The sequence below is a fragment of the Channa argus genome, unplaced genomic scaffold (assembly GCF_033026475.1).
Source record: "Channa argus isolate prfri unplaced genomic scaffold, Channa argus male v1.0 Contig067, whole genome shotgun sequence".
NCBI lineage: Eukaryota > Metazoa > Chordata > Actinopteri > Anabantiformes > Channidae > Channa > Channa argus.
The window spans coordinates 128,401-155,106 of NW_027125286.1; the positions used below are offsets into that span (position 1 = coordinate 128,401).

Below are 26,706 nucleotides of genomic sequence, written 5' to 3' on the forward strand. Positions count from 1 at the left end.
GAGAAGTATGTTAGAGTGGTGCAGGACATGTATGAGAGCTGTAAGACAGTGGTGAGGTGTGCTGTAGGTGTGACAGAGGAGTTCAAGGTGGAGGTGGGTCTGCATCAAGGATCGGCTTTGAGCCCCTTCTTGTTTGCTCTGGTGATGGACAGACTGACAGATGAGGTTAGACAAGAATCTCCCTGGACTATGATGTTTGCAGATGACATTGTTATTTGTAGTGAGAGCAGGGAGCAGGTGGAGGAAAATCTAGAGAAGTGGAGGTCTGCTCTGGAAAACAGAGGAATGAAGCTTAGCCGCAGCAAGACAGAATACATGTGTGTGAATGAGAGGGACCCAGGTGGAACGGTGAGGTTACAGGGAGCAGAGGTGAAGAAGGTGCAGGACTTTAAGTATTTAGGGTCAACGGTTCAGAGCAACGGTGAGTGTGGAAAAGAGGTGAAGAGGCGAGTGCAGGCAGGTTGGAACGGGTGGAGAAAAGTGTCAGGTGTGTTGTGTGATAAAAGAGTATCAGCGAGAATGAAAGGAAAGGTGTTCAAGACGGTGGTGAGACCAGCAATGTTGTTCGGCTTAGAGACTGTTGCACTGAAGAAAAGACAGGAGGCAGAGCTGGAGGTTGCAGAGCTTAAGATGTTGAGGTTCTCTTTGGGAGTGACGAGGATGGACAGGATCAGGAATGAGTACATCAGAGGGACAGCTCATGTTAGATGTTTTGGAGATAAAGTCAGAGAGGCCAGATTGAGGTGGTTTGGACATGTTCAGAGGAGAAACTGTGAATATATCGGTAGAAGGATGCTGAGGTTGGAGCTGCCAGGCAGGAGGTCTAGAGGAAGACCAAAGAGGAGATTTATGGATGTAGTGAGGGAGGACATGAAGTTAGTTGGTGTGAGAGAAGAGGATGCAGAGGACAGAGTTAGATGGAGGCACATGATTCGCTGTGGCGACCCCTGAAAGGGAGCAGCCGAAAGGAAAAGAAGACTGAAGAAAGTTAAGAACCAATTTCTAAACAGCCTTAGTTTGGACAAGCCGACCACATACTATTAATCGAAATAGAGAATTTCTCCCATGATAAATAGCTGCACTTGCAGCAGCAGCCCTAGGATGTCAATTACAAGAGCTTCAATCTCCTCTCCACACTGCACTGGCATAGCGTTGGACCGATCAGCCTCTACATATGAGCATGGTCCCCATTAAGCTGAGAAAGTACCTATTGTGCACTAGGAGGTTTGAAAACCTCTTAGAGTCGACCTTGCATGATGATGTGTCGCTTTGTGGTTAGATGCTACCCTCTGGAATTGACACCCTACGTGGCCAGTTTCTGTAGTGTAGTGGTTATCACATTCGCCTAACACGCGAAAGGTCCCTGGTTCGAAACCAGGCAGAAACACTGTTGCTGTCAGTGCACAGTCAGCCTGGTTGGAGTGTCTTGTAAAAGGGGTTGTCTCAGTTCTAACAATGCGAAAGGCAACACTTTTGGTTTTAGTACTACAAAGTTCCATAAAGATCTTCTCATCCCAAAGCCCCTTAGGAGTAATCTTCCGCGACTGTTTTATTCACTTTGCTGGGAAGCTACGCTCTGAAGAAGTTTGTCAAAGTGGCCGGTTTCTGTGGTGTAGCGGTTATCACGTTCGCCTCACACGCGAAAGGTCCCTGGTTCGAAACCAGGCAGAAACACTCCTGTTGTTATTTTAAGATGACATGCACACTCAAGCTGTGTCAGTGGGTTGACTAAGTTCTTACGAATGCTTGCTCAGTAAAACAACCTGAAATCACAGAATGGCACAAATAGACAAAAGAGACAAAAAAACAAAAGATTACGCCAGGGTAGTCGCTGAATAAAGGCTGTGTGTCTTTGACAGAGCGGACGATTAAGTCAAGTCAAGTCAAGTGGCTTTTATTGTCATTTCTACTATACACAGTGGTACACAGTACACAGTAGAAACGAGATAACGTTCCTCCAGAACCAAGGTGCTACAAAACAACACAAGCTATGTAAAGTGCATCGAGTTCAACCTAGTGCAAACAGTGCAGATGAAAAACAGTAATGACAGACAGTGTAGATGGACAACACAAAATAACACAGGACAGGACACAAAACCTAAGACAGTGCCGACCAGTAAACCTATTGTATACTATTTTACAGTACAGTACAGTCAAGTGTGCCAAAGGTGCAAAAAAAGCAGCATGTAAACAGTATACTGCATTTGAATGTCCGGCATGTATAAAGTGCAATTGCAGTGGAATGATTACTGGCTAAAGTTGCAATAGTCGTCGTTCAATTTCAGTGTTGACTATCTGTTGAGGAGTCCCTTTCCTGCATTGCATGCCCTATTCTTGGTGCACGCGATATGGCAAACAGCATGTCGAAAAAGGGTTATGCGAGACTACTGAAAAAAGTTAAGAACCAATTTCTAAACAGCCTTAGTTTGGACAAGCCGACCACATACTATTAATCGAAATTGAGACTTTCTCCCATGATAAATAGCTGCGCTTGCAGAAGCAGCCCTAGGATGTCAATTACAAGAGCTTCAATCTCCACTCCACACTGCACTGGCATAGTGTTGGACCGATCAGCCTCTACATATGAGCATATGGTCCTCATTAAGCTGAGAAAGTACCTATTGTGCACTAGGAGGTTTGAAAGCCCCTTAGAGTCGACCTTGTAAAATAACACAGGACAGGACAAAAAACCTAAGATAGTGACGACCAGTAAACCTATTGTATACTATTTTACAGTACAGTACAGTCAAGTGTGCCAAAGGTACAAAAAAAGCAGCATGTAAACAGTATAGTGCATTTGAATGTCCGGCATGTATACAGTGTAGTGGTTATCACATTTGCCTAACACGCGAAAGGTCCCTGGTTCGAAACCAGGCAGAAACACTGTTGCTGTCCATTATTATCTGCACAGTCAGCCTGGTTGGAGTGTCTTGTAAAAGGGGTTGTCTCAGTTATAACAATGCGAAAGGCAACACTTTTGGTTTTAGTACTACAAAGTTCCATAAAGATCTTGTCATCCCAAAGCCCCTTAGAAGTAATCTTCCGCGACTGTTTTATTCACTTTGCTGGGAAGCTACGCTCTGAAGAAGTTTGTCAAAGTGGCCGGTTTCTGTGGTGTAGCGGTTATCACGTTCGCCTCACACGCGAAAGGTCCCTGGTTCGAAACCAGGCAGAAACACTATTGTTGTTATTTTAAGATGACATGCACACTCAAGCTGTGTCAGTGGGTTGACTAAGTTCTTACGAATGCTTGCTCAGTAAAACAACCTGAAATCACAGAATGGCACAAATAGACAAAAGAGACAAAAAAACAAAAGATTACGCCAGGGTAGTCGCTGAATAAAGGCTGTGTGTCTTTGACAGAGCGGACGATTAAGTCAAGTCAAGTCAAGTCAAGTCAAGTGGCTTTTATTGTCATTTCTACTATACACAGTGGTACACAGTACACAGTAGAAACGAGATAACGTTCCTCCAGAACCAAGGTGCTACAAAACAACACAAACTATGTAAAGTGCATCGAGTTCAACCTAGTGTAAACAGTGCAGATGAAAAACAGTATAGACAGACAGTGTAGACGGACAACACAAAATAACACAGGACAGGACAAAAAACCTAAGATAGTGCCGACCAGTAAACCTATTGTATACTATTTTACAGTACAGTACAGTCAAGTGTGCCAAAGGTACAAAAAAAGCAGCATGTAAACAGTATAGTGCATTTGAATGTCCGGCATGTATACAGTTCAATTGCAGTGGAATGATTACTGGCTAAAGTTGCAATAGTCGTCTTTCAATTTCAGTTTTGACTATCTGTTGAGGAGTCCCTTTCCTGCATTGCATTCCCTATTCTTGGTGCACGCGATATGGCAAACAGCATGTCGAAAAAGGGTTATGCGAGACTACTGAAGAAAGTTAAGAACCAATTTCTAAACAGCCTTTGTTTGGACAAGCCGACCACGACCACGATAAATAGCTGCACTTGCAGCAGCAGCCCTAGGATGTCAATTACAAGAGCTTCAATCTCCTCTCCACACTGCACTGGCATAGCGTTGGACCGATCAGCCTCTACATATGAGCATGGTCCCCATTAAGCTGAGAAAGTACCTATTGTGCACTAGGAGGTTTGAAAGCCCCTTAGAGTCGACCTTGCATGATGATGTGTCGCTTTGTGGTTAGATGCTACCCTCTGAAAGTGCCACCCTACGTGGCCAGTTTCTGTAGTGTAGTGGTTATCACATTCGCCTAACACGCGAAAGGTCCCTGGTTCGAAACCAGGCAGAAACACTGTTGCTGTCCATTATTATCTGCACAGTCAGCCTGGTTGGAGTGTCTTGTAAAAGGGGTTGTCTCAGTTCTAACAATGAGAAAGGCAACACTTTTGGTTTTAGTACTACAAAGTTCCATAAAGATCTTGTCATCCCAAAGCCCCTTAGGAGTAATCTTCCGCGACTGTTTTATTCACTTTGCTGGGAAGCTACGCTCTGAAGAAGTTTGTCAAAGTGGCCGGTTTCTGTGGTGTAGCGGTTATCACGTTCGCCTCACACGCGAAAGGTCCCTGGTTCGAAACCAGGCAGAAACACTGTTGTTGTTATTTTAAGATGACATGCACACTCAAGCTGTGTCAGTGGGTTGACTAAGTTCTTACGAATGCTTGCTCAGTAAAACAACCTGAAATCACAGAATGGCACAAATAGACAAAAGAGACAAAAAAACAAAAGATTACGCCAGGGTAGTCGCTGAATAAAGGCTGTGTGTCTTTGACAGAGCGTACGATTAAGTCAAGTCAAGTCAAGTCAAGTCAAGTGGCTTTTATTGTCATTTCTACTATACACAGTGGTACACAGTACACAGTAGAAACGAGATAACGTTCCTCCAGAACCAAGTTGCTACAAAACAACACAAACTATGTAAAGTGCATCGAGTTCAACCTAGTGTAAACAGTGCAGATGAAAAACAGTACAGACAGACAGTGTAGACGGACAACACAAAATAACACAGGACAGGACAAAAAACCTAAGATAGTGCCGACCAGTAAACCTATTGTATACTATTTTACAGTACAGTACAGTCAAGTGTGCCAAAGGTACAAAAAAAAGCAGCATGTAAACAGTATAGTGCATTTGAATGTCCGGCATGTATACAGTGCAATTGCAGTGGAATGATTACTGGCTAAAGTTGCAATACTCGTCGTTCAATTTCAGTTTTGACTATCTGTTGAGGAGTCCCTTTCCTGCATTGCATTCTCTATTCTTGGTGCACGCGATATGGCAAACAGCATGTCGAAAAAGGGTTATGCGAGACTACTGAAGAAAGTTAAGAAATGTAACCGCAAGGGGGCACAAGCCAGTGTCTTCTTGTGCCAGTCCCAAGTCTGGATAAATGCAGAGGGTTGTGGCAGGAAGGGCATCCGACGTAAAACACATGCCAAATCAAACATGCGAATCGTGACAAAGGCTTCCATACCGGATCGGTCGGGGCCCGGGTCAACAACGACCGCCACCGGTGCTGTTGACCTACAGGGTACCGGTGGAAATTGGACTACTGTTGGTCGAAGACGAAGAAGAAGAGGAGGAAGGTGTGTTCGTAAGCAGAGAGAGAAGAGGAAAGCTAAGAATGTAGGACTGACAGTAGGGACTTTGAATGTTGGTACTATGACAGGGAAGGCTAGGGAGTTGATCGACATGATGCAGAGAAGGAAGGTGGACATACTGTGTGTCCAGGAGACCAGGTGGAAAGGTAGCAAGGCTAGAAGCTTAGGAGCAGGGTTCAAGTTGTTTTACCATGGGTCAGATAGGAAGAGAAATGGAGTAGGAGTTATATTGAAAGAGGATTTTGTGAGGAATGTTCTAGAGGTGAAAAGAGTATCAGACAGGTTGATGAGCCTGAAGCTGGAAGTTGAAGGGGTGATGTTCAATGTTGTGAGTGGTTATGCCCCACAGGTAGGATGTGAGTTAGAAGAGAAGGAGAAATTCTGGAGTGAGTTAGATGAAGTGATGCAGAGCATCCCCAGAGGTGAGAGAGTTGTCATTGGTGCAGATTTCAATGGGCATGTAGGTGAAGGGAACAGAGGTGATGAGACTGTTATGGGCAGGTTTGGTGTTCAGGACAGGAACGCAGAAGGTCAGATGGTGGTTGACTTTGCAAAGAGAATGGAAATGGCTGTAGTAAACACTTTCTTTCAGAAGAGGCAGGAACATAGGGTGACGTACAAGAGCGGAGGGAGAAGCACTCAGGTAGACTACATCTTATGTAGACGTTGTAATCTGAAAGAGATCAGTGACTGTAAAGCATTGGTAGGGGAGAGTGTAGCCAGACAACACAGGATGGTGGTGTGCAAAATGATGCTGGTGGTGAGGAAGATAAGGAGGATTAAGGCAGAGCAGAGGACGAAGTGGTGGAAGTTGAAAAAGGAAGAATGTCGTTTAGTTTTCAGGGAGGAGCTGAGACAGACTCTGGGTGGTTTGGAGGTGCTTCCAGATGACTGGACTACTACAGCTAATTTGATCAGGGAGACAGGTAGGAGGGTACTCGGTGTGTCATCTGGAAAGAGGAAAGCGGACAAGGAGACTTGGTGGTGGAACGAGGCAGTTCAGGAGTGTATACAGAGAAAGAGGTTAGCTAAGAAGAAGTGGGACACTGAGAGGACTGAAGAGAGTAGACAGGAGTACAGGGAGATACAGCGTAAGGTGAAGATAGAGGTGGCAAAGGCCAAACAAAGAGCATATGAGGACTTGTATGCTAGGTTGGACACTAAAGAGGGAGAGGTGGATTTGTACAGGTTGGCCAGACAAAGAGATAGAGATGGAAAGGATGTGCAGCAGGTTAGGGTGATTAAAGATAAGGATGGAAATGTATTGACAGGTGCCAGTAGTGTGATGGGAAGATGGAAGGAGTACTTTGAAGAGTTGATGAACGAGGAAAATGAAAGGGAACGAAGAGTAGAAGAGGTGACTGTTGTGAAGCAGGAAGTAGCAAAGATTAGTAAGAGTGAAGTGAGGAGGACATTGAAGAGGATGAAGAGTGGAAAGGTAGTTGGTCCTGATGACATACCTGTGGAGGTATGGAAGTGTCTAGGAGAGGTGGCAGTAGAGTTTTTGACTAGTTTGTTTAACAAGATCTTGGAGAGTGAGAGGATGCCAGAGGACTGGAGGAAAAGTGTACTGGTACCAATTTTTAAGAACAAGGGAGATGCGCAGAGCTGTGGCAACTACAGAGGAATAAAGCTGATGAGTCACACAATGAAGTTGTGGGAAAGAGTAGTGGAAGCTCGGCTAAGGGCAGAGGTGAACATTTGTGAGCAGCAATATGGTTTCATGCCTAGAAAGAGTACAACAGATGCAGTATTTGCTTTGAGGACGCTGATGGAGAAGTACAGAGAGGGTCATAGGGAGTTGCATTGTGTCTTCGTAGATTTAGAAAAAGCGTATGACAGGGTGCCGAGAGAGGAGCTGTGGTATTGTATGAGGACGTCTGGAGTGGCAGAGAAGTATGTTAGAGTGGTGCAGGACATGTATGAGAGCTGTAAGACAGTGGTGAGGTGTGCTGTAGGTGTGACAGAGGAGTTCAAGGTGGAGGTGGGTCTGCATCAAGGATCGGCTTTGAGCCCCTTCTTGTTTGCTCTGGTGATGGACAGACTGACAGATGAGGTTAGACAAGAATCTCCCTGGACTATGATGTTTGCAGATGACATTGTTATTTGTAGTGAGAGCAGGGAGCAGGTGGAGGAAAATCTAGAGAAGTGGAGGTCTGCTCTGGAAAACAGAGGAATGAAGCTTAGCCGCAGCAAGACAGAATACATGTGTGTGAATGAGAGGGACCCAGGTGGAACGGTGAGGTTACAGGGAGCAGAGGTGAAGAAGGTGCAGGACTTTAAGTATTTAGGGTCAACGGTTCAGAGCAACGGTGAGTGTGGAAAAGAGGTGAAGAGGCGAGTGCAGGCAGGTTGGAACGGGTGGAGAAAAGTGTCAGGTGTGTTGTGTGATAAAAGAGTATCAGCGAGAATGAAAGGAAAGGTGTTCAAGACGGTGGTGAGACCAGCAATGTTGTTCGGCTTAGAGACTGTTGCACTGAAGAAAAGACAGGAGGCAGAGCTGGAGGTTGCAGAGCTTAAGATGTTGAGGTTCTCTTTGGGAGTGACGAGGATGGACAGGATCAGGAATGAGTACATCAGAGGGACAGCTCATGTTAGATGTTTTGGAGATAAAGTCAGAGAGGCCAGATTGAGGTGGTTTGGACATGTTCAGAGGAGAAACTGTGAGTATATCGGTAGAAGGATGCTGAGGTTGGAGCTGCCAGGCAGGAGGTCTAGAGGAAGACCAAAGAGGAGATTTATGGATGTAGTGAGGGAGGACATGAAGTTAGTTGGTGTGAGAGAAGAGGATGCAGAGGACAGAGTTAGATGGAGGCACATGATTCGCTGTGGCGACCCCTGAAAGGGAGCAGCCGAAAGGAAAAGAAGACTGAAGAAAGTTAAGAACCAATTTCTAAACAGCCTTAGTTTGGACAAGCCGACCACATACTATTAATCGAAATAGAGAATTTCTCCCATGATAAATAGCTGCACTTGCAGCAGCAGCCCTAGGATGTCAATTACAAGAGCTTCAATCTCCTCTCCACACTGCACTGGCATAGCGTTGGACCGATCAGCCTCTACATATGAGCATGGTCCCCATTAAGCTGAGAAAGTACCTATTGTGCACTAGGAGGTTTGAAAACCTCTTAGAGTCGACCTTGCATGATGATGTGTCGCTTTGTGGTTAGATGCTACCCTCTGGAATTGACACCCTACGTGGCCAGTTTCTGTAGTGTAGTGGTTATCACATTCGCCTAACACGCGAAAGGTCCCTGGTTCGAAACCAGGCAGAAACACTGTTGCTGTCAGTGCACAGTCAGCCTGGTTGGAGTGTCTTGTAAAAGGGGTTGTCTCAGTTCTAACAATGCGAAAGGCAACACTTTTGGTTTTAGTACTACAAAGTTCCATAAAGATCTTCTCAGACCAAAGCCCCTTAGGAGTAATCTTCCGCGACTGTTTTATTCACTTTGCTGGGAAGCTACGCTCTGAAGAAGTTTGTCAAAGTGGCCGGTTTCTGTGGTGTAGCGGTTATCACGTTCGCCTCACACGCGAAAGGTCCCTGGTTCGAAACCAGGCAGAAACACTCCTGTTGTTATTTTAAGATGACATGCACACTCAAGCTGTGTCAGTGGGTTGACTAAGTTCTTACGAATGCTTGCTCAGTAAAACAACCTGAAATCACAGAATGGCACAAATAGACAAAAGAGACAAAAAAACAAAAGATTACGCCAGGGTAGTCGCTGAATAAAGGCTGTGTGTCTTTGACAGAGCGGACGATTAAGTCAAGTCAAGTCAAGTGGCTTTTATTGTCATTTCTACTATACACAGTGGTACACAGTACACAGTAGAAACGAGATAACGTTCCTCCAGAACCAAGGTGCTACAAAACAACACAAGCTATGTAAAGTGCATCGAGTTCAACCTAGTGCAAACAGTGCAGATGAAAAACAGTAATGACAGACAGTGTAGATGGACAACACAAAATAACACAGGACAGGACACAAAACCTAAGACAGTGCCGACCAGTAAACCTATTGTATACTATTTTACAGTACAGTACAGTCAAGTGTGCCAAAGGTGCAAAAAAAGCAGCATGTAAACAGTATACTGCATTTGAATGTCCGGCATGTATAAAGTGCAATTGCAGTGGAATGATTACTGGCTAAAGTTGCAATAGTCGTCGTTCAATTTCAGTGTTGACTATCTGTTGAGGAGTCCCTTTCCTGCATTGCATGCCCTATTCTTGGTGCACGCGATATGGCAAACAGCATGTCGAAAAAGGGTTATGCGAGACTACTGAAAAAAGTTAAGAACCAATTTCTAAACAGCCTTAGTTTGGACAAGCCGACCACATACTATTAATCGAAATTGAGACTTTCTCCCATGATAAATAGCTGCGCTTGCAGAAGCAGCCCTAGGATGTCAATTACAAGAGCTTCAATCTCCACTCCACACTGCACTGGCATAGTGTTGGACCGATCAGCCTCTACATATGAGCATATGGTCCTCATTAAGCTGAGAAAGTACCTATTGTGCACTAGGAGGTTTGAAAGCCCCTTAGAGTCGACCTTGTAAAATAACACAGGACAGGACAAAAAACCTAAGATAGTGACGACCAGTAAACCTATTGTATACTATTTTACAGTACAGTACAGTCAAGTGTGCCAAAGGTACAAAAAAAGCAGCATGTAAACAGTATAGTGCATTTGAATGTCCGGCATGTATACAGTGTAGTGGTTATCACATTCGCCTAACACGCGAAAGGTCCCTGGTTCGAAACCAGGCAGAAACACTGTTGCTGTCCATTATTATCTGCACAGTCAGCCTGGTTGGAGTGTCTTGTAAAAGGGGTTGTCTCAGTTCTAACAATGCGAAAGGCAACACTTTTGGTTTTAGTACTACAAAGTTCCATAAAGATCTTGTCATCCCAAAGCCCCTTAGAAGTAATCTTCCGCGACTGTTTTATTCACTTTGCTGGGAAGCTACGCTCTGAAGAAGTTTGTCAAAGTGGCCGGTTTCTGTGGTGTAGCGGTTATCACGTTCGCCTCACACGCGAAAGGTCCCTGGTTCGAAACCAGGCAGAAACACTATTGTTGTTATTTTAAGATGACATGCACACTCAAGCTGTGTCAGTGGGTTGACTAAGTTCTTACGAATGCTTGCTCAGTAAAACAACCTGAAATCACAGAATGGCACAAATAGACAAAAGAGACAAAAAAACAAAAGATTACGCCAGGGTAGTCGCTGAATAAAGGCTGTGTGTCTTTGACAGAGCGTACGATTAAGTCAAGTCAAGTCAAGTCAAGTCAAGTGGCTTTTATTGTCATTTCTACTATACACAGTGGTACACAGTACACAGTAGAAACGAGATAACGTTCCTCCAGAACCAAGGTGCTACAAAACAACACAAACTATGTAAAGTGCATCGAGTTCAACCTAGTGTAAACAGTGCAGATGAAAAACAGTATAGACAGACAGTGTAGACGGACAACACAAAATAACACAGGACAGGACAAAAAACCTAAGATAGTGCCGACCAGTAAACCTATTGTATACTATTTTACAGTACAGTACAGTCAAGTGTGCCAAAGGTACAAAAAAAGCAGCATGTAAACAGTATAGTGCATTTGAATGTCCGGCATGTATACAGTGCAATTGCAGTGGAATGATTACTGGCTAAAGTTGCAATAGTCGTCGTTCAATTTCAGTTTTGACTATCTGTTGAGGAGTCCCTTTCCTGCATTGCATTCCCTATTCTTGGTGCACGCGATATGGCAAACAGCATGTCCAAAAAGGGTTATGCGAGACTACTGAAGAAAGTAAAGAACCAATTTCTAAACAGCCTTTGTTTGGACAAGCCGACCACGACCACGATAAATAGCTGCACTTGCAGCAGCAGCCCTAGGATGTCAATTACAAGAGCTTCAATCTCCTCTCCACACTGCACTGGTATAGCGTTGGACCGATCAGCCTCTACATATGAGCATGGTCCCTATTAAGCTGAGAAAGTACCTATTGTGCACTAGGAGGTTTGAAAGCCCCTTAGAGTCGACCTTGCATGATGATGTGTCGCTTTGTGGTTAGATGCTACCCTCTGGAATTGACACCCTACGTGGCCAGTTTCTGTAGTGTAGTGGTTATCACATTCGCCTAACACGCGAAAGGTCCCTGATTCAAAACCAGGCAGAAACACTGTTGCTGTCTATTATTATCTGCACAGTCAGCCTGGTTGGAGTGTCTTGTAAAAGGGGTTGTCTCAGTTCTAACAATGAGAAAGGCAACACTTTTGGTTTTAGTACTACAAAGTTCCATAAAGATCTTCTCATCCCAAAGCCCCTTAGGAGTAATCTTCCGCGACTGTTTTATTCACTTTGCTGGGAAGCTACGCTCTGAAGAAGTTTGTCAAAGTGGCCGGTTTCTGTGGTGTAGCAGTTATCATGTTCGCCTCACACGCGAAAGGTCCCTGGTTCGAAACCAGGCAGAAACACTATTGTTGTTATTTTAAGATGACATGCACACTCAAGCTGTGTCAGTGGGTTGACTAAGTTCTTACGAATGCTTGCTCAGTAAAACAACCTGAAATCACAGAATGGCACAAATAGACAAAAGAGACAAAAAAACAAAAGATTACGCCAGGGTAGTCGCTGAATAAAGGCTGTGTGTCTTTGACAGAGCGGACGATTAAATCAAGTCAAGTCAAGTGGCTTTTATTGTCATTTCTACTATACACAGTGGTACACAGTACACAGTAGAAACGAGATAACGTTCCTCCAGAACCAAGGTGCTACAAAACAACACAAACTATGTAAAGTGCATCGAGTTCAACCTAGTGTAAACAGTGCAGATGAAAAACAGTACAGACAGACAGTGTAGACGGACAACACAAAATAACACAGGAAAGGACAAAAAACCTAAGATAGTGCCGACCAGTAAACCTATTGTATACTATTTTACAGTACATTACAGTCAAGTGTGCCAAATGTACAAAAAAAGCAGCATGTAAACAGTATAGTGCATTTGAATGTCCGGCATGTATACAGTGCAATTGCAGTGGAATGATTACTGGCTAAAGTTGCAATAGTCGTCGTTCAATTTCAGTTTTGACTATCTGTTGAAGAGTCCCTTTCCTGCATTACATTCCCTATTCTTGGTGCACGCGATATGGCAAACAGCATGTCGAAAAAGGGTTATGCGAGACTACTGAAGAAAGTTAAGAACCAATTTCTAAACAGCCTTAGTTTGGACAAGCCGACCACATACTATTAATCGAAATTGAGACTTTCTCCCATGATAAATAGCTGCGCTTGCAGAAGCAGCCCTAGGATGTCAATTACAAGAGCTTCAATCTCCTCTCCACACTGCACTGGCATAGCGTTGGACCGATCAGCCTCTACATATGAGCATGGTCCCCATTAAGCTGAGAAAGTACCTATTGTGCACTAGGAGGTTTGAAAGCCCCTTAGAGTCGACCTTGCATGATGATGTGTCGCTTTTTGGTTAGATACTACCCTCTGGAATTGACACCCTACGTGGCCAGTTTCTGTAGTGTAGTGGTTATCACATTCGCCTAACACGCGAAAGGTCCCTGGTTCGAAACCAGGCAGAAACACTGTTGCTGTCGGTGCACAGTCAGCCTGGTTGGAGTGTCTTGTAAAAGGGGTTGTCTCAGTTCTAACAATGCGAAAGGCAACACTTTTGGCTTTAGTACTACAAAGTTCCATAAAGATCTTGTCATCCCAAAGCCCCTTAGAAGTAATCTTCCGCGACTGTTTTATTCACTTTGCTGGGAAGCTACGCTCTGAAGAAGTTTGTCAAAGTGGCCGGTTTCTGTGGTGTAGCGGTTATCTCGTTCGCCTCACACGCGAAAGGTCCCTGGTTCGAAACCAGGCAGAAACACTATTGTTGTTATTTTAAGATGACATGCACACTCAAGCTGTGTCAGTGGGTTGACTAAGTTCTTACGAATGCTTGCTCAGTAAAACAACCTGAAATCACAGAATGGCACAAATAGACAAAAGAGACAAAAAAACAAAAGATTACGCCAGGGTAGTCGCTGAATAAAGGCTGTGTGTCTTTGACAGAGCGGACGATTAAGTCAAGTCAAGTCAAGTCAAGTCAAGTGGCTTTTATTGTCATTTCTACTATACACAGTGGTACACAGTACACAGTAGAAACGAGATAACGTTCCTCCAGAACCAAGGTGCTACAAAACAACACAAACTATGTAAAGTGCATCGAGCTTCAATCTCCTCTCCACACTGCACTGGCATAGCGTTGGACCGATCAGCCTCTACATATGAGCATGGTCCCCATTAAGCTGAGAAAGTACCTATTGTGCACTAGGAGGTTTGAAAGCCCCTTAGAGTCGACCTTGCATGATGATGTGTCGCTTTGTGGTTAGATGCTACCCTCTGGAATTGACACCCTACGTGGCCGGTTTCTGTGGTGTAGCGGTTATCACGTAGCCTCACACGCGAAAGGTTCCTGGTTCGAAACCAGGCAGAAACACGATTGCTGTCTATTATTATCTGCACAGTCAGCCTGGTTGGAGTGTCTTGTAAAAGGGGTTGTCTCAGTTCTAACAATGCGAAAGGCAACACTTTTGGTTTTAGTACTACAAAGTTCCATAAAGATCTTGTCATCCCAAAGCCCCTTAGAAGTAATCTTCCGCGACTGTTTTATTCACTTTGCTGGGAAGCTACGCTCTGAAGAAGTTTGTGAAAGTGGCCGGTTTCTGTGGTGTAGCGGTTATCACGTTCGCCTCACATGCGAAAGGTCCCTGGTTCGAAACCAGGCAGAAACACTATTGTTGTTATTTTAAGATGACATGCACACTCAAGCTGTGTCAGTGGGTTGACCAATTTCTTACGAATGCTTGCTCAGTAAAACAAACTGAAATCACAGAATGGTACAAATAGACAAAAGAGACAAAAAAACAAAAGATTACGCCAGGGTAGTCGCTGAATAAAGGCTGTGTGTTTTTGACAGAGCGCACGATTAAGTCAAGTCAAGTCAAGTCAAGTCAAGTGGCTTTTATTGTCATTTCTACTATACACAGTGGTACACAGTACACAGTAGAAACGAGATAACGTTCCTCCAGAACCAAGGTGCTACAAAACAACACAAACTATGTAAAGTGCATCGAGTTCAACCTAGTGTAAACAGTGCAGATGAAAAACAGTACAGACAGACAGTGTAGACGGACAACACAAAATAACACAGGACAGGACAAAAAACCTAAGACAGTGCCGACCAGTAAACCTATTGTATACTATTTTACAGTACAGTACAGTCAAGTGTGCCAAAGGTACAAAAAAAGCAGCATGTAAACAGTATAGTGCATTTGAATGTCCGGCATGTATACAGTGCAATTGCAGTGGAATGATTACTGGCTAAAGTTGCAATAGTCGTCGTTCAATTTCAGTTTTGACTATCTGTTGAGGAGTCCCTTTCCTGCATTGCATTCCCTATTCTTGGTGCACGCGATATGGCAAACAGCATGTCGAAAAAGGGTTATGCGAGACTACTGAAGAAAGTTAAGAACCAATTTCTAAACAGCCTTAGTTTGGACAAGCCGACCACATACTATTAATCGAAATAGAGAATTTCTCCCATGATAAATAGCTGCACTTGCAGCAGCAGCCCTAGGATGTCAATTACAAGAGCTTCAATCTCCTCTCCACACTGCACTGGCATAGCGTTGGACCGATCAGCCTCTACATATGAGCATGGTCCCCATTAAGCTGAGAAAGTACCTATTGTGCACTAGGAGGTTTGAAAGCCCCTTAGAGTCGACCTTGCATGATGATGTGTCGCTTTGTGGTTAGATGCTACCCTCTGGAATTGACACCCTACGTGGCCGGTTTCTGTGGTGTAGCGGTTATCACGTTTGCCTCACACGCGAAAGGTCCCTGGTTCGAAACCAGGCAGAAACACGGTTGCTGTCTATTATTATCTGCACAGTCAGCCTGGTTGGAGTGTCTTGTAAAAGGGGTTGTCTCAGTTCTAACAATGAGAAAGGCAACACTTTTGGTTTTAGTACTACAAAGTTCCATAAAGATCTTCTCATCCCAAAGCCCCTTAGGAGTAATCTTCCGTGACTGTTTTATTCACTTTGCTGGGAAGCTACGCTCTGAAGAAGTTTGTCAAAGTGGCCGGTTTCTGTGGTGTAGCGGTTATCACGTTGCCTCACACGCGAAAGGTCCCAGGTTCGAAACCAGGCAGAAACACTATTGTTGTTATTTTAAGATGACATGCACACTCAAGCTGTGTCAGTGGGTTGACTAAGTTCTTACGAATGCTTGCTCAGTAAAACAACCTGAAATCACAGAATGGCACAAATAGACAAAAGAGACAAAAAAACAAAAGATTACGCCAGGGTAGTCGCTGAATAAAGGCTGTGTGTCTTTGACAGAGCGGACGATTAAGTCAAGTCAATTCAAGTGGCTTTTATTGTCATTTCTATTATACACAGTGGTACACAGTACACAGTAGAAACGAGATAACGTTCCTCCAGAACCAAGGTGCTACAAAACAACACAAGCTATGTAAAGTGCATCGAGTTCAACCTAGTGCAAACAGTGCAGATGAAAAACAGTAATGACAGACAGTGTAGATGGACAACACAAAATAACACAGGACAGGACACAAAACCTAAGACAGTGCCGACCAGTAAACCTATTGTGTACTATTTTACAGTACAGTACAGTCAAGTGTGCCAAAGGTGCAAAAAAAGCAGCATGTAAACAGTATACTGCATTTGAATGTCCGGCATGTATAAAGTGCAATTGCAGTGGAATGATTACTGGCTAAAGTTGCAATAGTGGTCGTTCAATTTCAGTGTTGACTATCTGTTGAGGAGTCCCTTTCCTGCATTGCATGCCCTATTCTTGGTGCACGCGATATGGCAAACAGCATGTCGAAAAAGGGTTATGCGAGACTACTGAAGAAAGTTAAGAACCAATTTCTAAACAGCCTTAGTTTGGACAAGCCGACCACATACTATTAATCGAAATTGAGACTTTCTCCCATGATAAATAGCTGCGCTTGCAGAAGCAGCCCTAGGATGTCAATTACAAGAGCTTCAATCTCCTCTCCACACTGCACTGGCATAGTGTTGGACCGATCAGCCTCTACATATGAGCATATGGTCCCCATTAAGCTGAGAAAGTACCTATTGTGCACTAGGAGGTTTGAAAGCCCCTTAGAGTCGACCTTGCATGATGATGTGTCGCTTTGTGGTTAGATACTACCCTCTGGAATCGCCTAACACGCGAAAGGTCCCTGGTTCGAAACCAGGCAGAAACACTGTTGCTGTCCATTATTATCTGCACAGTCAGCCTGGTTGGAGTGTCTTGTAAAAGGGGTTGTCTCAGTTCTAACAATGCGAAAGGCAACACTTTTGGTTTTAGTACTACAAAGTTCCATAAAGATCTTGTCATCCCAAAGCCCCTTAGAAGTAATCTTCCGCGACTGTTTTATTCACTTTGCTGGGAAGCTACGCTCTGAAGAAGTTTGTCAAAGTGGCCGGTTTCTGTGGTGTAGCGGTTATCACGTTTGCCTCACACGCGAAAGGTCCCTGGTTCGAAACCAGGCAGAAACACTCTTGTTGTTATTTTAAGATGACATGCACACTCAAGCTGTGTCAGTGGGTTGACTAAGTTCTTACGAATGCTTGCTCAGTAAAACAACCTGAAATCACAGAATGGCACAAATAGACAAAAGAGACAAAAAAACAAAAGATTACGCCTGGGTAGTCGCTGAATAAAGGCTGTGTGTCTTTGACAGAGCGGACGATTAAGTCAAGTCAAGTCAAGTCAAGTCAAGTGGCTTTTATTGTCATTTCTACTATACACAGTGGTACACAGTACACAGTAGAAACGAGATAACGTTCCTCCAGAACCAAGGTGCTACAAAACAGCACAAACTATGTAAAGTGCATCGAGTTCAACCTAGTGTAAACAGTGCAGATGAAAAACAGTACAGACAGACAGTGTAGACGGACAACACAAAATAACACAGGACAGGACAAAAAACCTAAGATAGTGCCGACCAGTAAACCTATTGTATACTATTTTACAGTACAGTACAGTCAAGTGTGCCAAAGGTACAAAAAAAGCAGCATGTAAACAGTATAGTGCATTTGAATGTCCGGCATGTATACAGTTCAATTGCAGTGGAATGATTACTGGCTAAAGTTGCAATAGTCGTCGTTCAATTTCAGTTTTGACTATCTGTTGAGGAGTCCCTTTCCTGCATTGCATTCCCTATTCTTGGTGCACGCGATATGGCAAACAGCATGTCGAAAAAGGGTTATGCGAGACTACTGAAGAAAGTTAAGAACCAATTTCTAAACAGCCTTTGTTTGGACAAGCCGACCACGACCACGATAAATAGCTGCACTTGCAGCAGCAGCCCTAGGATGTCAATTACAAGAGTCTCAATCTCCTCTCCACACTGCACTGGCATAGCGTTGGACCGATCAGCCTCTACATATGAGCATGGTCCCCATTAAGCTGAGAAAGTACCTATTGTGCACTAGGAGGTTTGAAAACCTCTTAGAGTCGACCTTGCATGATGATGTGTCGCTTTGTGGTTAGATGCTACCCTCTGGAATTGACACCCTACGTGGCCAGTTTCTGTAGTGTAGTGGTTATCACATTCGCCTAACACGCGAAAGGTCCCTGGTTCGAAACCAGGCAGAAACACTGTTGCTGTCCATTATTATCTGCACAGTCAGCCTGGTTGGAGTGTCTTGTAAAAGAGGTTGTCTCAGTTCTAACAATGCGAAAGGCAACACTTTTGGTTTTAGTACTACAAAGTTCCATAAAGATCTTGTCATCCCAAAGCCCCTTAGAAGTAATCTTCCGCGACTGTTTTATTCACTTTGCTGGGAAGCTACGCTCTGAAGAAGTTTGTCAAAGTGACCGGTTTCTGTGGTGTAGCGGTTATCACGTTGGCCTCACACGCGAAAGGTCCCTGGTTCAAAACCAGGCAGAAACACTATTGTTGTTATTTTAAGATGACATGCACACTCAAGCTGTGTCAGTGGGTTGACTAAGTTCTTACGAATGCTTGCTCAGTAAAACAACCTGAAATCACAGAATGGCACAAATAGACAAAAGAGACAAAAAAACAAAAGATTACGCCAGGGTAGTCGCTGAATAAAGGCTGTGTGTCTTTGACAGAGCGGACGATTAAGTCAAGTCAATTCAAGTGGCTTTTATTGTCATTTCTATTATACACAGTGGTACACAGTACACAGTAGAAACGAGATAACGTTCCTCCAGAACCAAGGTGCTACAAAACAACACAAACTATGTAAAGTGCATCGAGTTCAACCTAGTGTAAACAGTGCAGATGAAAAACAGTACAGACAGACAGTGTAGACGGACAACACAAAATAACACAGGACAGGACAAAAAACCTAAGATAGTGCCGACCAGTAAACTTATTGTATACTATTTTACAGTACAGTACAGTCAAGTGTGCCAAAGGTACAAAAAAAGCAGCATGTAAACAGTATAGTGCATTTGAATGTCCGGCATGTATACAGTTCAATTGCAGTGGAATGATTACTGGCTAAAGTTGCAATAGTCGTCGTTCAATTTCAGTTTTGACTATCTGTTGAGGAGTCCCTTTCCTGCATTGCATTCCCTATTCTTGGTGCACGCGATATGGCAAACAGCATGTCGAAAAAGGGTTATGCGAGACTACTGAAGAAAGTTAAGAACCAATTTCTAAACAGCCTTTGTTTGGACAAGCCGACCACGACCACGATAAATAGCTGCACTTGCAGCAGCAGCCCTAGGATGTCAATTACAAGAGCTTCAATCTCCTCTCCACACTGCACTGGCATAGCGTTGGACCGATCAGCCTCTACATATGAGCATGGTCCCCATTAAGCTGAGAAAGTACCTATTGTGCACTAGGAGGTTTGAAAGCCCCTTAGAGTCGACCTTGCATGATGATGTGTCGCTTTGTGGTTAGATGCTACCCTCTGAAAGTGCCACTCTACGTGGCCAGTTTCTGTAGTGTAGTGGTTATCACATTCGCCTAACACGCGAAAGGTCCCTGGTTCGAAACCAGGCAGAAACACTGTTGCTGTCCATTATTATCTGCACAGTCAGCCTGGTTGGAGTGTCTTGTAAAAGGGGTTGTCTCAGTTCTAACAATGCGAAAGGCAACACTTTTGGTTTTAGTACTACAAAGTTCCATAAAGATCTTGTCATCCCAAAGCCCCTTAGAAGTAATCTTCCGCGACTGTTTTATTCACTTTGCTGGGAAGCTACGCTCTGAAGAAGTTTGTCAAAGTGGCCGGTTTCTGTGGTGTAGCGGTTATCACGTTTGCCTCACACGCGAAAGGTCCCTGGTTCGAAACCAGGCAGAAACACTCTTGTTGTTATTTTAAGATGACATGCACACTCAAGCTGTGTCAGTGGGTTGACTAAGTTCTTACGAATGCTTACTCAGTAAAACAACCTGAAATCACAGAATGGCACAAATAGACAAAAGAGACAAAAAAACAAAAGATTACGCCAGGGTAGTCGCTGAATAAAGGCTGTGTGTCTTTGACAGAGCGGACGATTAAGTCAAGTCAAGTCAAGTCAAGTCAAGTGGCTTTTATTGTCATTTCTACTATACACAGTGGTACACAGTACACAGTAGAAACGAGATAACGTTCCTCCAGAACCAAGGTGCTACAAAACAGCACAAACTATGTAAAGTGCATCGAGTTCAACCTAGTGTAAACAGTGCAGATGAAAAACAGTACAGACAGACAGTGTAGACGGACAACACAAAATAACACAGGACAGGACAAAAAACCTAAGATAGTGCCGACCAGTAAACCTATTGTATACTATTTTACAGTATAGTACAGTCAAGTGTGCCAAAGGTACAAAAAAAGCAGCATGTAAACAGTATAGTGCATTTGAATGTCCGGCATGTATACAGTTCAATTGCAGTGGAATGATTACTGGCTAAAGTTGCAATAGTCGTCGTTCAATTTCAGTTTTGACTATCTGTTGAGGAGTCCCTTTCCTGCATTGCATTCCCTATTCTTGGTGCACGCGATATGGCAAACAGCATGTCGAAAAAGGGTTATGCGAGACTACTGAAGAAAGTTAAGAACCAATTTCTAAACAGCCTTTGTTTGGACAAGCCGACCACGACCACGATAAATAGCTGCACTTGCAGCAGCAGCCCTAGGATGTCAATTACAAGAGTCTCAATCTCCTCTCCACACTGCACTGGCATAGCGTTGGACCGATCAGCCTCTACATATGAGCATGGTCCCCATTAAGCTGAGAAAGTACCTATTGTGCACTAGGAGGTTTGAAAGCCCCTTAGAGTCGACCTTGCATGATGATGTGTCGCTTTGTGGTTAGATGCTACCCTCTGAAAGTGCCACTCTACGTGGCCAGTTTCTGTAGTGTAGTGGTTATCACATTCGCCTAATACGCGAAAGGTCCCTGGTTCGAAACCAGGCAGAAACACTGTTGCTGTCCATTATTATCTGCACAGTCAGCCTGGTTGGAGTGTCTTGTAAAAGGTGTTGTCTCAGTTCTAACAATGAGAAAGGCAACACTTTTGGTTTTAGTACTACAAAGTTCCATAAAGATCTTGTCATCCCAAAGCCCCTTAGGAGTAATCTTCCGCGACTGTTTTATTCACTTTGCTGGGAAGCTACGCTCTTAAGAAGTTTGTCAAGGTGGCCGGTTTTTGTGGTGTAGCGGTTATCACGTTCGCCTCACACGCGAAAGGTCCCTGGTTCGAAACCAGGCAGAAACACTCTTGTTGTTATTTTAAGATGACATGCACACTCAAGCTGTGTCAGTGGGTTGACTAAGTTCTTACGAATGCTTGCTCAGTAAAACAACCTGAAATCACAGAATGGCACAAATAGACAAAAGAGACAAAAAAACAAAAGATTACGCCAGGGTAGTCGCTGAATAAAGGCTGTGTGTCTTTGACAGAGCGGACGATTAAGTCAAGTCAAGTCAAGTGGCTTTTATTGTCATTTCTACTATACACAGTGGTACACAGTACACAGTAGAAACGAGATAACGTTCCTCCAGAACCAAGGTGCTACAAAACAACACAAACTATGTAAAGTGCATCGAGTTCAACCTAGTGTAAACAGTGCAGATGAAAAACAGTACAGACAGACAGTGTAGACGGACAACACAAAATAACACAGGACAGGACAAAAAACCTAAGATAGTGCCGACCAGTAAACCTATTGTATACTATTTTACAGTACAGTACAGTCAAGTGTGCCAAAGGTACAAAAAAAGCAGCATGTAAACAGTATAGTGCATTTGAATGTCCGGCATGTATACAGTGCAATTGCAGTGGAATGATTACTGGCTAAAGTTGCAATAGTCGTCGTTCAATTTCAGTTTTGACTATCTGTTGAGGAGTCCCTTTCCTGCATTGCATTCCCTATTCTTGGTGCACGCGATATGGCAAACAGCATGTCGAAAAAGGGTTATGCGAGACTACTGAAGAAAGTTAAGAACCAATTTCTAAACAGCCTTAGTTTGGACAAGCCGACCACATACTATTAATCGAAATAGAGAATTTCTCCCATGATAAATAGCTGCACTTGCAGCAGCAGCCCTAGGATGTCAATTACAAGAGCTTCAATCTCCTCTCCACACTGCACTGGCATAGCGTTGGACCGATCAGCCTCTACATATGAGCATGGTCCCCATTAAGCTGAGAAAGTACCTATTGTGCACTAGGAGGTTTGAAAGCCCCTTAGAGTCGACCTTGCATGATGATGTGTCGCTTTGTGGTTAGATGCTACCCTCTGGAATTGACACCCTACGTGGCCGGTTTCTGTGGTGTAGCGGTTATCACGTTTGCCTCACACGCGAAAGGTCCCTGGTTCGAAACCAGGCAGAAACACGGTTGCTGTCTATTATTATCTGCACAGTCAGCCTGGTTGGAGTGTCTTGTAAAAGGGGTTGTCTCAGTTCTAACAATGAGAAAGGCAACACTTTTGGTTTTAGTACTACAAAGTTCCATAAAGATCTTCTCATCCCAAAGCCCCTTAGGAGTAATCTTCCGTGACTGTTTTATTCACTTTGCTGGGAAGCTACGCTCTGAAGAAGTTTGTCAAAGTGGCCGGTTTCTGTGGTGTAGCGGTTATCACGTTGCCTCACACGCGAAAGGTCCCAGGTTCGAAACCAGGCAGAAACACTATTGTTGTTATTTTAAGATGACATGCACACTCAAGCTGTGTCAGTGGGTTGACTAAGTTCTTACGAATGCTTGCTCAGTAAAACAACCTGAAATCACAGAATGGCACAAATAGACAAAAGAGACAAAAAAACAAAAGATTACGCCAGGGTAGTCGCTGAATAAAGGCTGTGTGTCTTTGACAGAGCGGACGATTAAGTCAAGTCAATTCAAGTGGCTTTTATTGTCATTTCTATTATACACAGTGGTACACAGTACACAGTAGAAACGAGATAACGTTCCTCCAGAACCAAGGTGCTACAAAACAACACAAGCTATGTAAAGTGCATCGAGTTCAACCTAGTGCAAACAGTGCAGATGAAAAACAGTAATGACAGACAGTGTAGATGGACAACACAAAATAACACAGGACAGGACACAAAACCTAAGACAGTGCCGACCAGTAAACCTATTGTGTACTATTTTACAGTACAGTACAGTCAAGTGTGCCAAAGGTGCAAAAAAAGCAGCATGTAAACAGTATACTGCATTTGAATGTCCGGCATGTATAAAGTGCAATTGCAGTGGAATGATTACTGGCTAAAGTTGCAATAGTGGTCGTTCAATTTCAGTGTTGACTATCTGTTGAGGAGTCCCTTTCCTGCATTGCATGCCCTATTCTTGGTGCACGCGATATGGCAAACAGCATGTCGAAAAAGGGTTATGCGAGACTACTGAAGAAAGTTAAGAACCAATTTCTAAACAGCCTTAGTTTGGACAAGCCGACCACATACTATTAATCGAAATTGAGACTTTCTCCCATGATAAATAGCTGCGCTTGCAGAAGCAGCCCTAGGATGTCAATTACAAGAGCTTCAATCTCCTCTCCACACTGCACTGGCATAGTGTTGGACCGATCAGCCTCTACATATGAGCATATGGTCCCCATTAAGCTGAGAAAGTACCTATTGTGCACTAGGAGGTTTGAAAGCCCCTTAGAGTCGACCTTGCATGATGATGTGTCGCTTTGTGGTTAGATACTACCCTCTGGAATCGCCTAACACGCGAAAGGTCCCTGGTTCGAAACCAGGCAGAAACACTGTTGCTGTCCATTATTATCTGCACAGTCAGCCTGGTTGGAGTGTCTTGTAAAAGGGGTTGTCTCAGTTCTAACAATGCGAAAGGCAACACTTTTGGTTTTAGTACTACAAAGTTCCATAAAGATCTTGTCATCCCAAAGCCCCTTAGAAGTAATCTTCCGCGACTGTTTTATTCACTTTGCTGGGAAGCTACGCTCTGAAGAAGTTTGTCAAAGTGGCCGGTTTCTGTGGTGTAGCGGTTATCACGTTTGCCTCACACGCGAAAGGTCCCTGGTTCGAAACCAGGCAGAAACACTCTTGTTGTTATTTTAAGATGACATGCACACTCAAGCTGTGTCAGTGGGTTGACTAAGTTCTTACGAATGCTTGCTCAGTAAAACAACCTGAAATCACAGAATGGCACAAATAGACAAAAGAGACAAAAAAACAAAAGATTACGCCTGGGTAGTCGCTGAATAAAGGCTGTGTGTCTTTGACAGAGCGGACGATTAAGTCAAGTCAAGTCAAGTCAAGTCAAGTGGCTTTTATTGTCATTTCTACTATACACAGTGGTACACAGTACACAGTAGAAACGAGATAACGTTCCTCCAGAACCAAGGTGCTACAAAACAGCACAAACTATGTAAAGTGCATCGAGTTCAACCTAGTGTAAACAGTGCAGATGAAAAACAGTACAGACAGACAGTGTAGACGGACAACACAAAATAACACAGGACAGGACAAAAAACCTAAGATAGTGCCGACCAGTAAACCTATTGTATACTATTTTACAGTACAGTACAGTCAAGTGTGCCAAAGGTACAAAAAAAGCAGCATGTAAACAGTATAGTGCATTTGAATGTCCGGCATGTATACAGTTCAATTGCAGTGGAATGATTACTGGCTAAAGTTGCAATAGTCGTCGTTCAATTTCAGTTTTGACTATCTGTTGAGGAGTCCCTTTCCTGCATTGCATTCCCTATTCTTGGTGCACGCGATATGGCAAACAGCATGTCGAAAAAGGGTTATGCGAGACTACTGAAGAAAGTTAAGAACCAATTTCTAAACAGCCTTTGTTTGGACAAGCCGACCACGACCACGATAAATAGCTGCACTTGCAGCAGCAGCCCTAGGATGTCAATTACAAGAGTCTCAATCTCCTCTCCACACTGCACTGGCATAGCGTTGGACCGATCAGCCTCTACATATGAGCATGGTCCCCATTAAGCTGAGAAAGTACCTATTGTGCACTAGGAGGTTTGAAAACCTCTTAGAGTCGACCTTGCATGATGATGTGTCGCTTTGTGGTTAGATGCTACCCTCTGGAATTGACACCCTACGTGGCCAGTTTCTGTAGTGTAGTGGTTATCACATTCGCCTAACACGCGAAAGGTCCCTGGTTCGAAACCAGGCAGAAACACTGTTGCTGTCCATTATTATCTGCACAGTCAGCCTGGTTGGAGTGTCTTGTAAAAGAGGTTGTCTCAGTTCTAACAATGCGAAAGGCAACACTTTTGGTTTTAGTACTACAAAGTTCCATAAAGATCTTGTCATCCCAAAGCCCCTTAGAAGTAATCTTCCGCGACTGTTTTATTCACTTTGCTGGGAAGCTACGCTCTGAAGAAGTTTGTCAAAGTGGCCGGTTTCTGTGGTGTAGCGGTTATCACGTTGGCCTCACACGCGAAAGGTCCCTGGTTCAAAACCAGGCAGAAACACTATTGTTGTTATTTTAAGATGACATGCACACTCAAGCTGTGTCAGTGGGTTGACTAAGTTCTTACGAATGCTTGCTCAGTAAAACAACCTGAAATCACAGAATGGCACAAATAGACAAAAGAGACAAAAAAACAAAAGATTACGCCAGGGTAGTCGCTGAATAAAGGCTGTGTGTCTTTGACAGAGCGGACGATTAAGTCAAGTCAAGTCAAGTCAAGTCAAGTGGCTTTTATTGTCATTTCTACTATACACAGTGGTACACAGTACACAGTAGAAACGAGATAACGTTCCTCCAGAACCAAGGTGCTACAAAACAACACAAACTATGTAAAGTGCATCGAGTTCAACCTAGTGTAAACAGTGCAGATGAAAAACAGTACAGACAGACAGTGTAGACGGACAACACAAAATAACACAGGACAGGACAAAAAACCTAAGATAGTGCCGACCAGTAAACTTATTGTATACTATTTTACAGTACAGTACAGTCAAGTGTGCCAAAGGTACAAAAAAAGCAGCATGTAAACAGTATAGTGCATTTGAATGTCCGGCATGTATACAGTTCAATTGCAGTGGAATGATTACTGGCTAAAGTTGCAATAGTCGTCGTTCAATTTCAGTTTTGACTATCTGTTGAGGAGTCCCTTTCCTGCATTGCATTCCCTATTCTTGGTGCACGCGATATGGCAAACAGCATGTCGAAAAAGGGTTATGCGAGACTACTGAAGAAAGTTAAGAACCAATTTCTAAACAGCCTTTGTTTGGACAAGCCGACCACGACCACGATAAATAGCTGCACTTGCAGCAGCAGCCCTAGGATGTCAATTACAAGAGCTTCAATCTCCTCTCCACACTGCACTGGCATAGCGTTGGACCGATCAGCCTCTACATATGAGCATGGTCCCCATTAAGCTGAGAAAGTACCTATTGTGCACTAGGAGGTTTGAAAGCCCCTTAGAGTCGACCTTGCATGATGATGTGTCGCTTTGTGGTTAGATGCTACCCTCTGAAAGTGCCACTCTATGTGGCCAGTTTCTGTAGTGTAGTGGTTATCACATTCGCCTAACACGCGAAAGGTCCCTGGTTCGAAACCAGGCAGAAACACTGTTGCTGTCCATTATTATCTGCACAGTCAGCCTGGTTGGAGTGTCTT

At 43.8% G+C, this 26,706-nt stretch overlaps 27 non-coding genes across 27 annotated transcripts; all 27 read left to right on the forward strand.

The window, feature by feature from the left end:
• The first annotated feature begins 1,314 nt into the window (after positions 1 to 1,314).
• trnav-aac (transfer RNA valine (anticodon AAC)) lies at positions 1,315 to 1,387 on the forward strand. Its single transcript has one exon. It is a non-coding gene; the product is annotated as a tRNA-Val (tRNA).
• Positions 1,388 to 1,601: 214 nt separating this feature from the next.
• Positions 1,602 to 1,674, forward strand: trnav-cac (transfer RNA valine (anticodon CAC)). Its single transcript has one exon. It is a non-coding gene; the product is annotated as a tRNA-Val (tRNA).
• A 1,431-nt stretch (positions 1,675 to 3,105) lies between these two features.
• On the forward strand, positions 3,106 to 3,178 carry trnav-cac (transfer RNA valine (anticodon CAC)). The gene has a single exon. It is a non-coding gene; the product is annotated as a tRNA-Val (tRNA).
• A 1,032-nt stretch (positions 3,179 to 4,210) lies between these two features.
• trnav-aac (transfer RNA valine (anticodon AAC)) lies at positions 4,211 to 4,283 on the forward strand. The gene has a single exon. It is a non-coding gene; the product is annotated as a tRNA-Val (tRNA).
• A 222-nt stretch (positions 4,284 to 4,505) lies between these two features.
• On the forward strand, positions 4,506 to 4,578 carry trnav-cac (transfer RNA valine (anticodon CAC)). Its single transcript has one exon. It is a non-coding gene; the product is annotated as a tRNA-Val (tRNA).
• Positions 4,579 to 8,794: 4,216 nt separating this feature from the next.
• Positions 8,795 to 8,867, forward strand: trnav-aac (transfer RNA valine (anticodon AAC)). Its single transcript has one exon. It is a non-coding gene; the product is annotated as a tRNA-Val (tRNA).
• Positions 8,868 to 9,081: 214 nt separating this feature from the next.
• trnav-cac (transfer RNA valine (anticodon CAC)) lies at positions 9,082 to 9,154 on the forward strand. Its single transcript has one exon. It is a non-coding gene; the product is annotated as a tRNA-Val (tRNA).
• A 1,138-nt stretch (positions 9,155 to 10,292) lies between these two features.
• trnav-aac (transfer RNA valine (anticodon AAC)) lies at positions 10,293 to 10,363 on the forward strand. The gene has a single exon. It is a non-coding gene; the product is annotated as a tRNA-Val (tRNA).
• Positions 10,364 to 10,585: 222 nt separating this feature from the next.
• On the forward strand, positions 10,586 to 10,658 carry trnav-cac (transfer RNA valine (anticodon CAC)). The gene has a single exon. It is a non-coding gene; the product is annotated as a tRNA-Val (tRNA).
• A 1,032-nt stretch (positions 10,659 to 11,690) lies between these two features.
• Positions 11,691 to 11,763, forward strand: trnav-aac (transfer RNA valine (anticodon AAC)). The gene has a single exon. It is a non-coding gene; the product is annotated as a tRNA-Val (tRNA).
• Positions 11,764 to 11,985: 222 nt separating this feature from the next.
• Positions 11,986 to 12,058, forward strand: trnav-cac (transfer RNA valine (anticodon CAC)). The gene has a single exon. It is a non-coding gene; the product is annotated as a tRNA-Val (tRNA).
• A 1,049-nt stretch (positions 12,059 to 13,107) lies between these two features.
• trnav-aac (transfer RNA valine (anticodon AAC)) lies at positions 13,108 to 13,180 on the forward strand. The gene has a single exon. It is a non-coding gene; the product is annotated as a tRNA-Val (tRNA).
• A 214-nt stretch (positions 13,181 to 13,394) lies between these two features.
• trnav-cac (transfer RNA valine (anticodon CAC)) lies at positions 13,395 to 13,467 on the forward strand. The gene has a single exon. It is a non-coding gene; the product is annotated as a tRNA-Val (tRNA).
• Positions 13,468 to 14,301: 834 nt separating this feature from the next.
• trnav-cac (transfer RNA valine (anticodon CAC)) lies at positions 14,302 to 14,374 on the forward strand. The gene has a single exon. It is a non-coding gene; the product is annotated as a tRNA-Val (tRNA).
• A 1,059-nt stretch (positions 14,375 to 15,433) lies between these two features.
• trnav-cac (transfer RNA valine (anticodon CAC)) lies at positions 15,434 to 15,506 on the forward strand. Its single transcript has one exon. It is a non-coding gene; the product is annotated as a tRNA-Val (tRNA).
• Positions 15,507 to 17,100: 1,594 nt separating this feature from the next.
• trnav-cac (transfer RNA valine (anticodon CAC)) lies at positions 17,101 to 17,173 on the forward strand. Its single transcript has one exon. It is a non-coding gene; the product is annotated as a tRNA-Val (tRNA).
• Positions 17,174 to 18,205: 1,032 nt separating this feature from the next.
• trnav-aac (transfer RNA valine (anticodon AAC)) lies at positions 18,206 to 18,278 on the forward strand. The gene has a single exon. It is a non-coding gene; the product is annotated as a tRNA-Val (tRNA).
• Positions 18,279 to 18,500: 222 nt separating this feature from the next.
• On the forward strand, positions 18,501 to 18,573 carry trnav-cac (transfer RNA valine (anticodon CAC)). Its single transcript has one exon. It is a non-coding gene; the product is annotated as a tRNA-Val (tRNA).
• A 1,022-nt stretch (positions 18,574 to 19,595) lies between these two features.
• Positions 19,596 to 19,668, forward strand: trnav-aac (transfer RNA valine (anticodon AAC)). The gene has a single exon. It is a non-coding gene; the product is annotated as a tRNA-Val (tRNA).
• Positions 19,669 to 19,890: 222 nt separating this feature from the next.
• On the forward strand, positions 19,891 to 19,963 carry trnav-cac (transfer RNA valine (anticodon CAC)). Its single transcript has one exon. It is a non-coding gene; the product is annotated as a tRNA-Val (tRNA).
• Positions 19,964 to 20,995: 1,032 nt separating this feature from the next.
• trnai-aau (transfer RNA isoleucine (anticodon AAU)) lies at positions 20,996 to 21,068 on the forward strand. Its single transcript has one exon. It is a non-coding gene; the product is annotated as a tRNA-Ile (tRNA).
• Positions 21,069 to 21,290: 222 nt separating this feature from the next.
• Positions 21,291 to 21,363, forward strand: trnav-cac (transfer RNA valine (anticodon CAC)). Its single transcript has one exon. It is a non-coding gene; the product is annotated as a tRNA-Val (tRNA).
• Positions 21,364 to 22,412: 1,049 nt separating this feature from the next.
• On the forward strand, positions 22,413 to 22,485 carry trnav-cac (transfer RNA valine (anticodon CAC)). Its single transcript has one exon. It is a non-coding gene; the product is annotated as a tRNA-Val (tRNA).
• A 1,594-nt stretch (positions 22,486 to 24,079) lies between these two features.
• Positions 24,080 to 24,152, forward strand: trnav-cac (transfer RNA valine (anticodon CAC)). Its single transcript has one exon. It is a non-coding gene; the product is annotated as a tRNA-Val (tRNA).
• A 1,032-nt stretch (positions 24,153 to 25,184) lies between these two features.
• trnav-aac (transfer RNA valine (anticodon AAC)) lies at positions 25,185 to 25,257 on the forward strand. The gene has a single exon. It is a non-coding gene; the product is annotated as a tRNA-Val (tRNA).
• A 222-nt stretch (positions 25,258 to 25,479) lies between these two features.
• Positions 25,480 to 25,552, forward strand: trnav-cac (transfer RNA valine (anticodon CAC)). Its single transcript has one exon. It is a non-coding gene; the product is annotated as a tRNA-Val (tRNA).
• Positions 25,553 to 26,584: 1,032 nt separating this feature from the next.
• trnav-aac (transfer RNA valine (anticodon AAC)) lies at positions 26,585 to 26,657 on the forward strand. The gene has a single exon. It is a non-coding gene; the product is annotated as a tRNA-Val (tRNA).
• Positions 26,658 to 26,706: the final 49 nt, after the last annotated feature.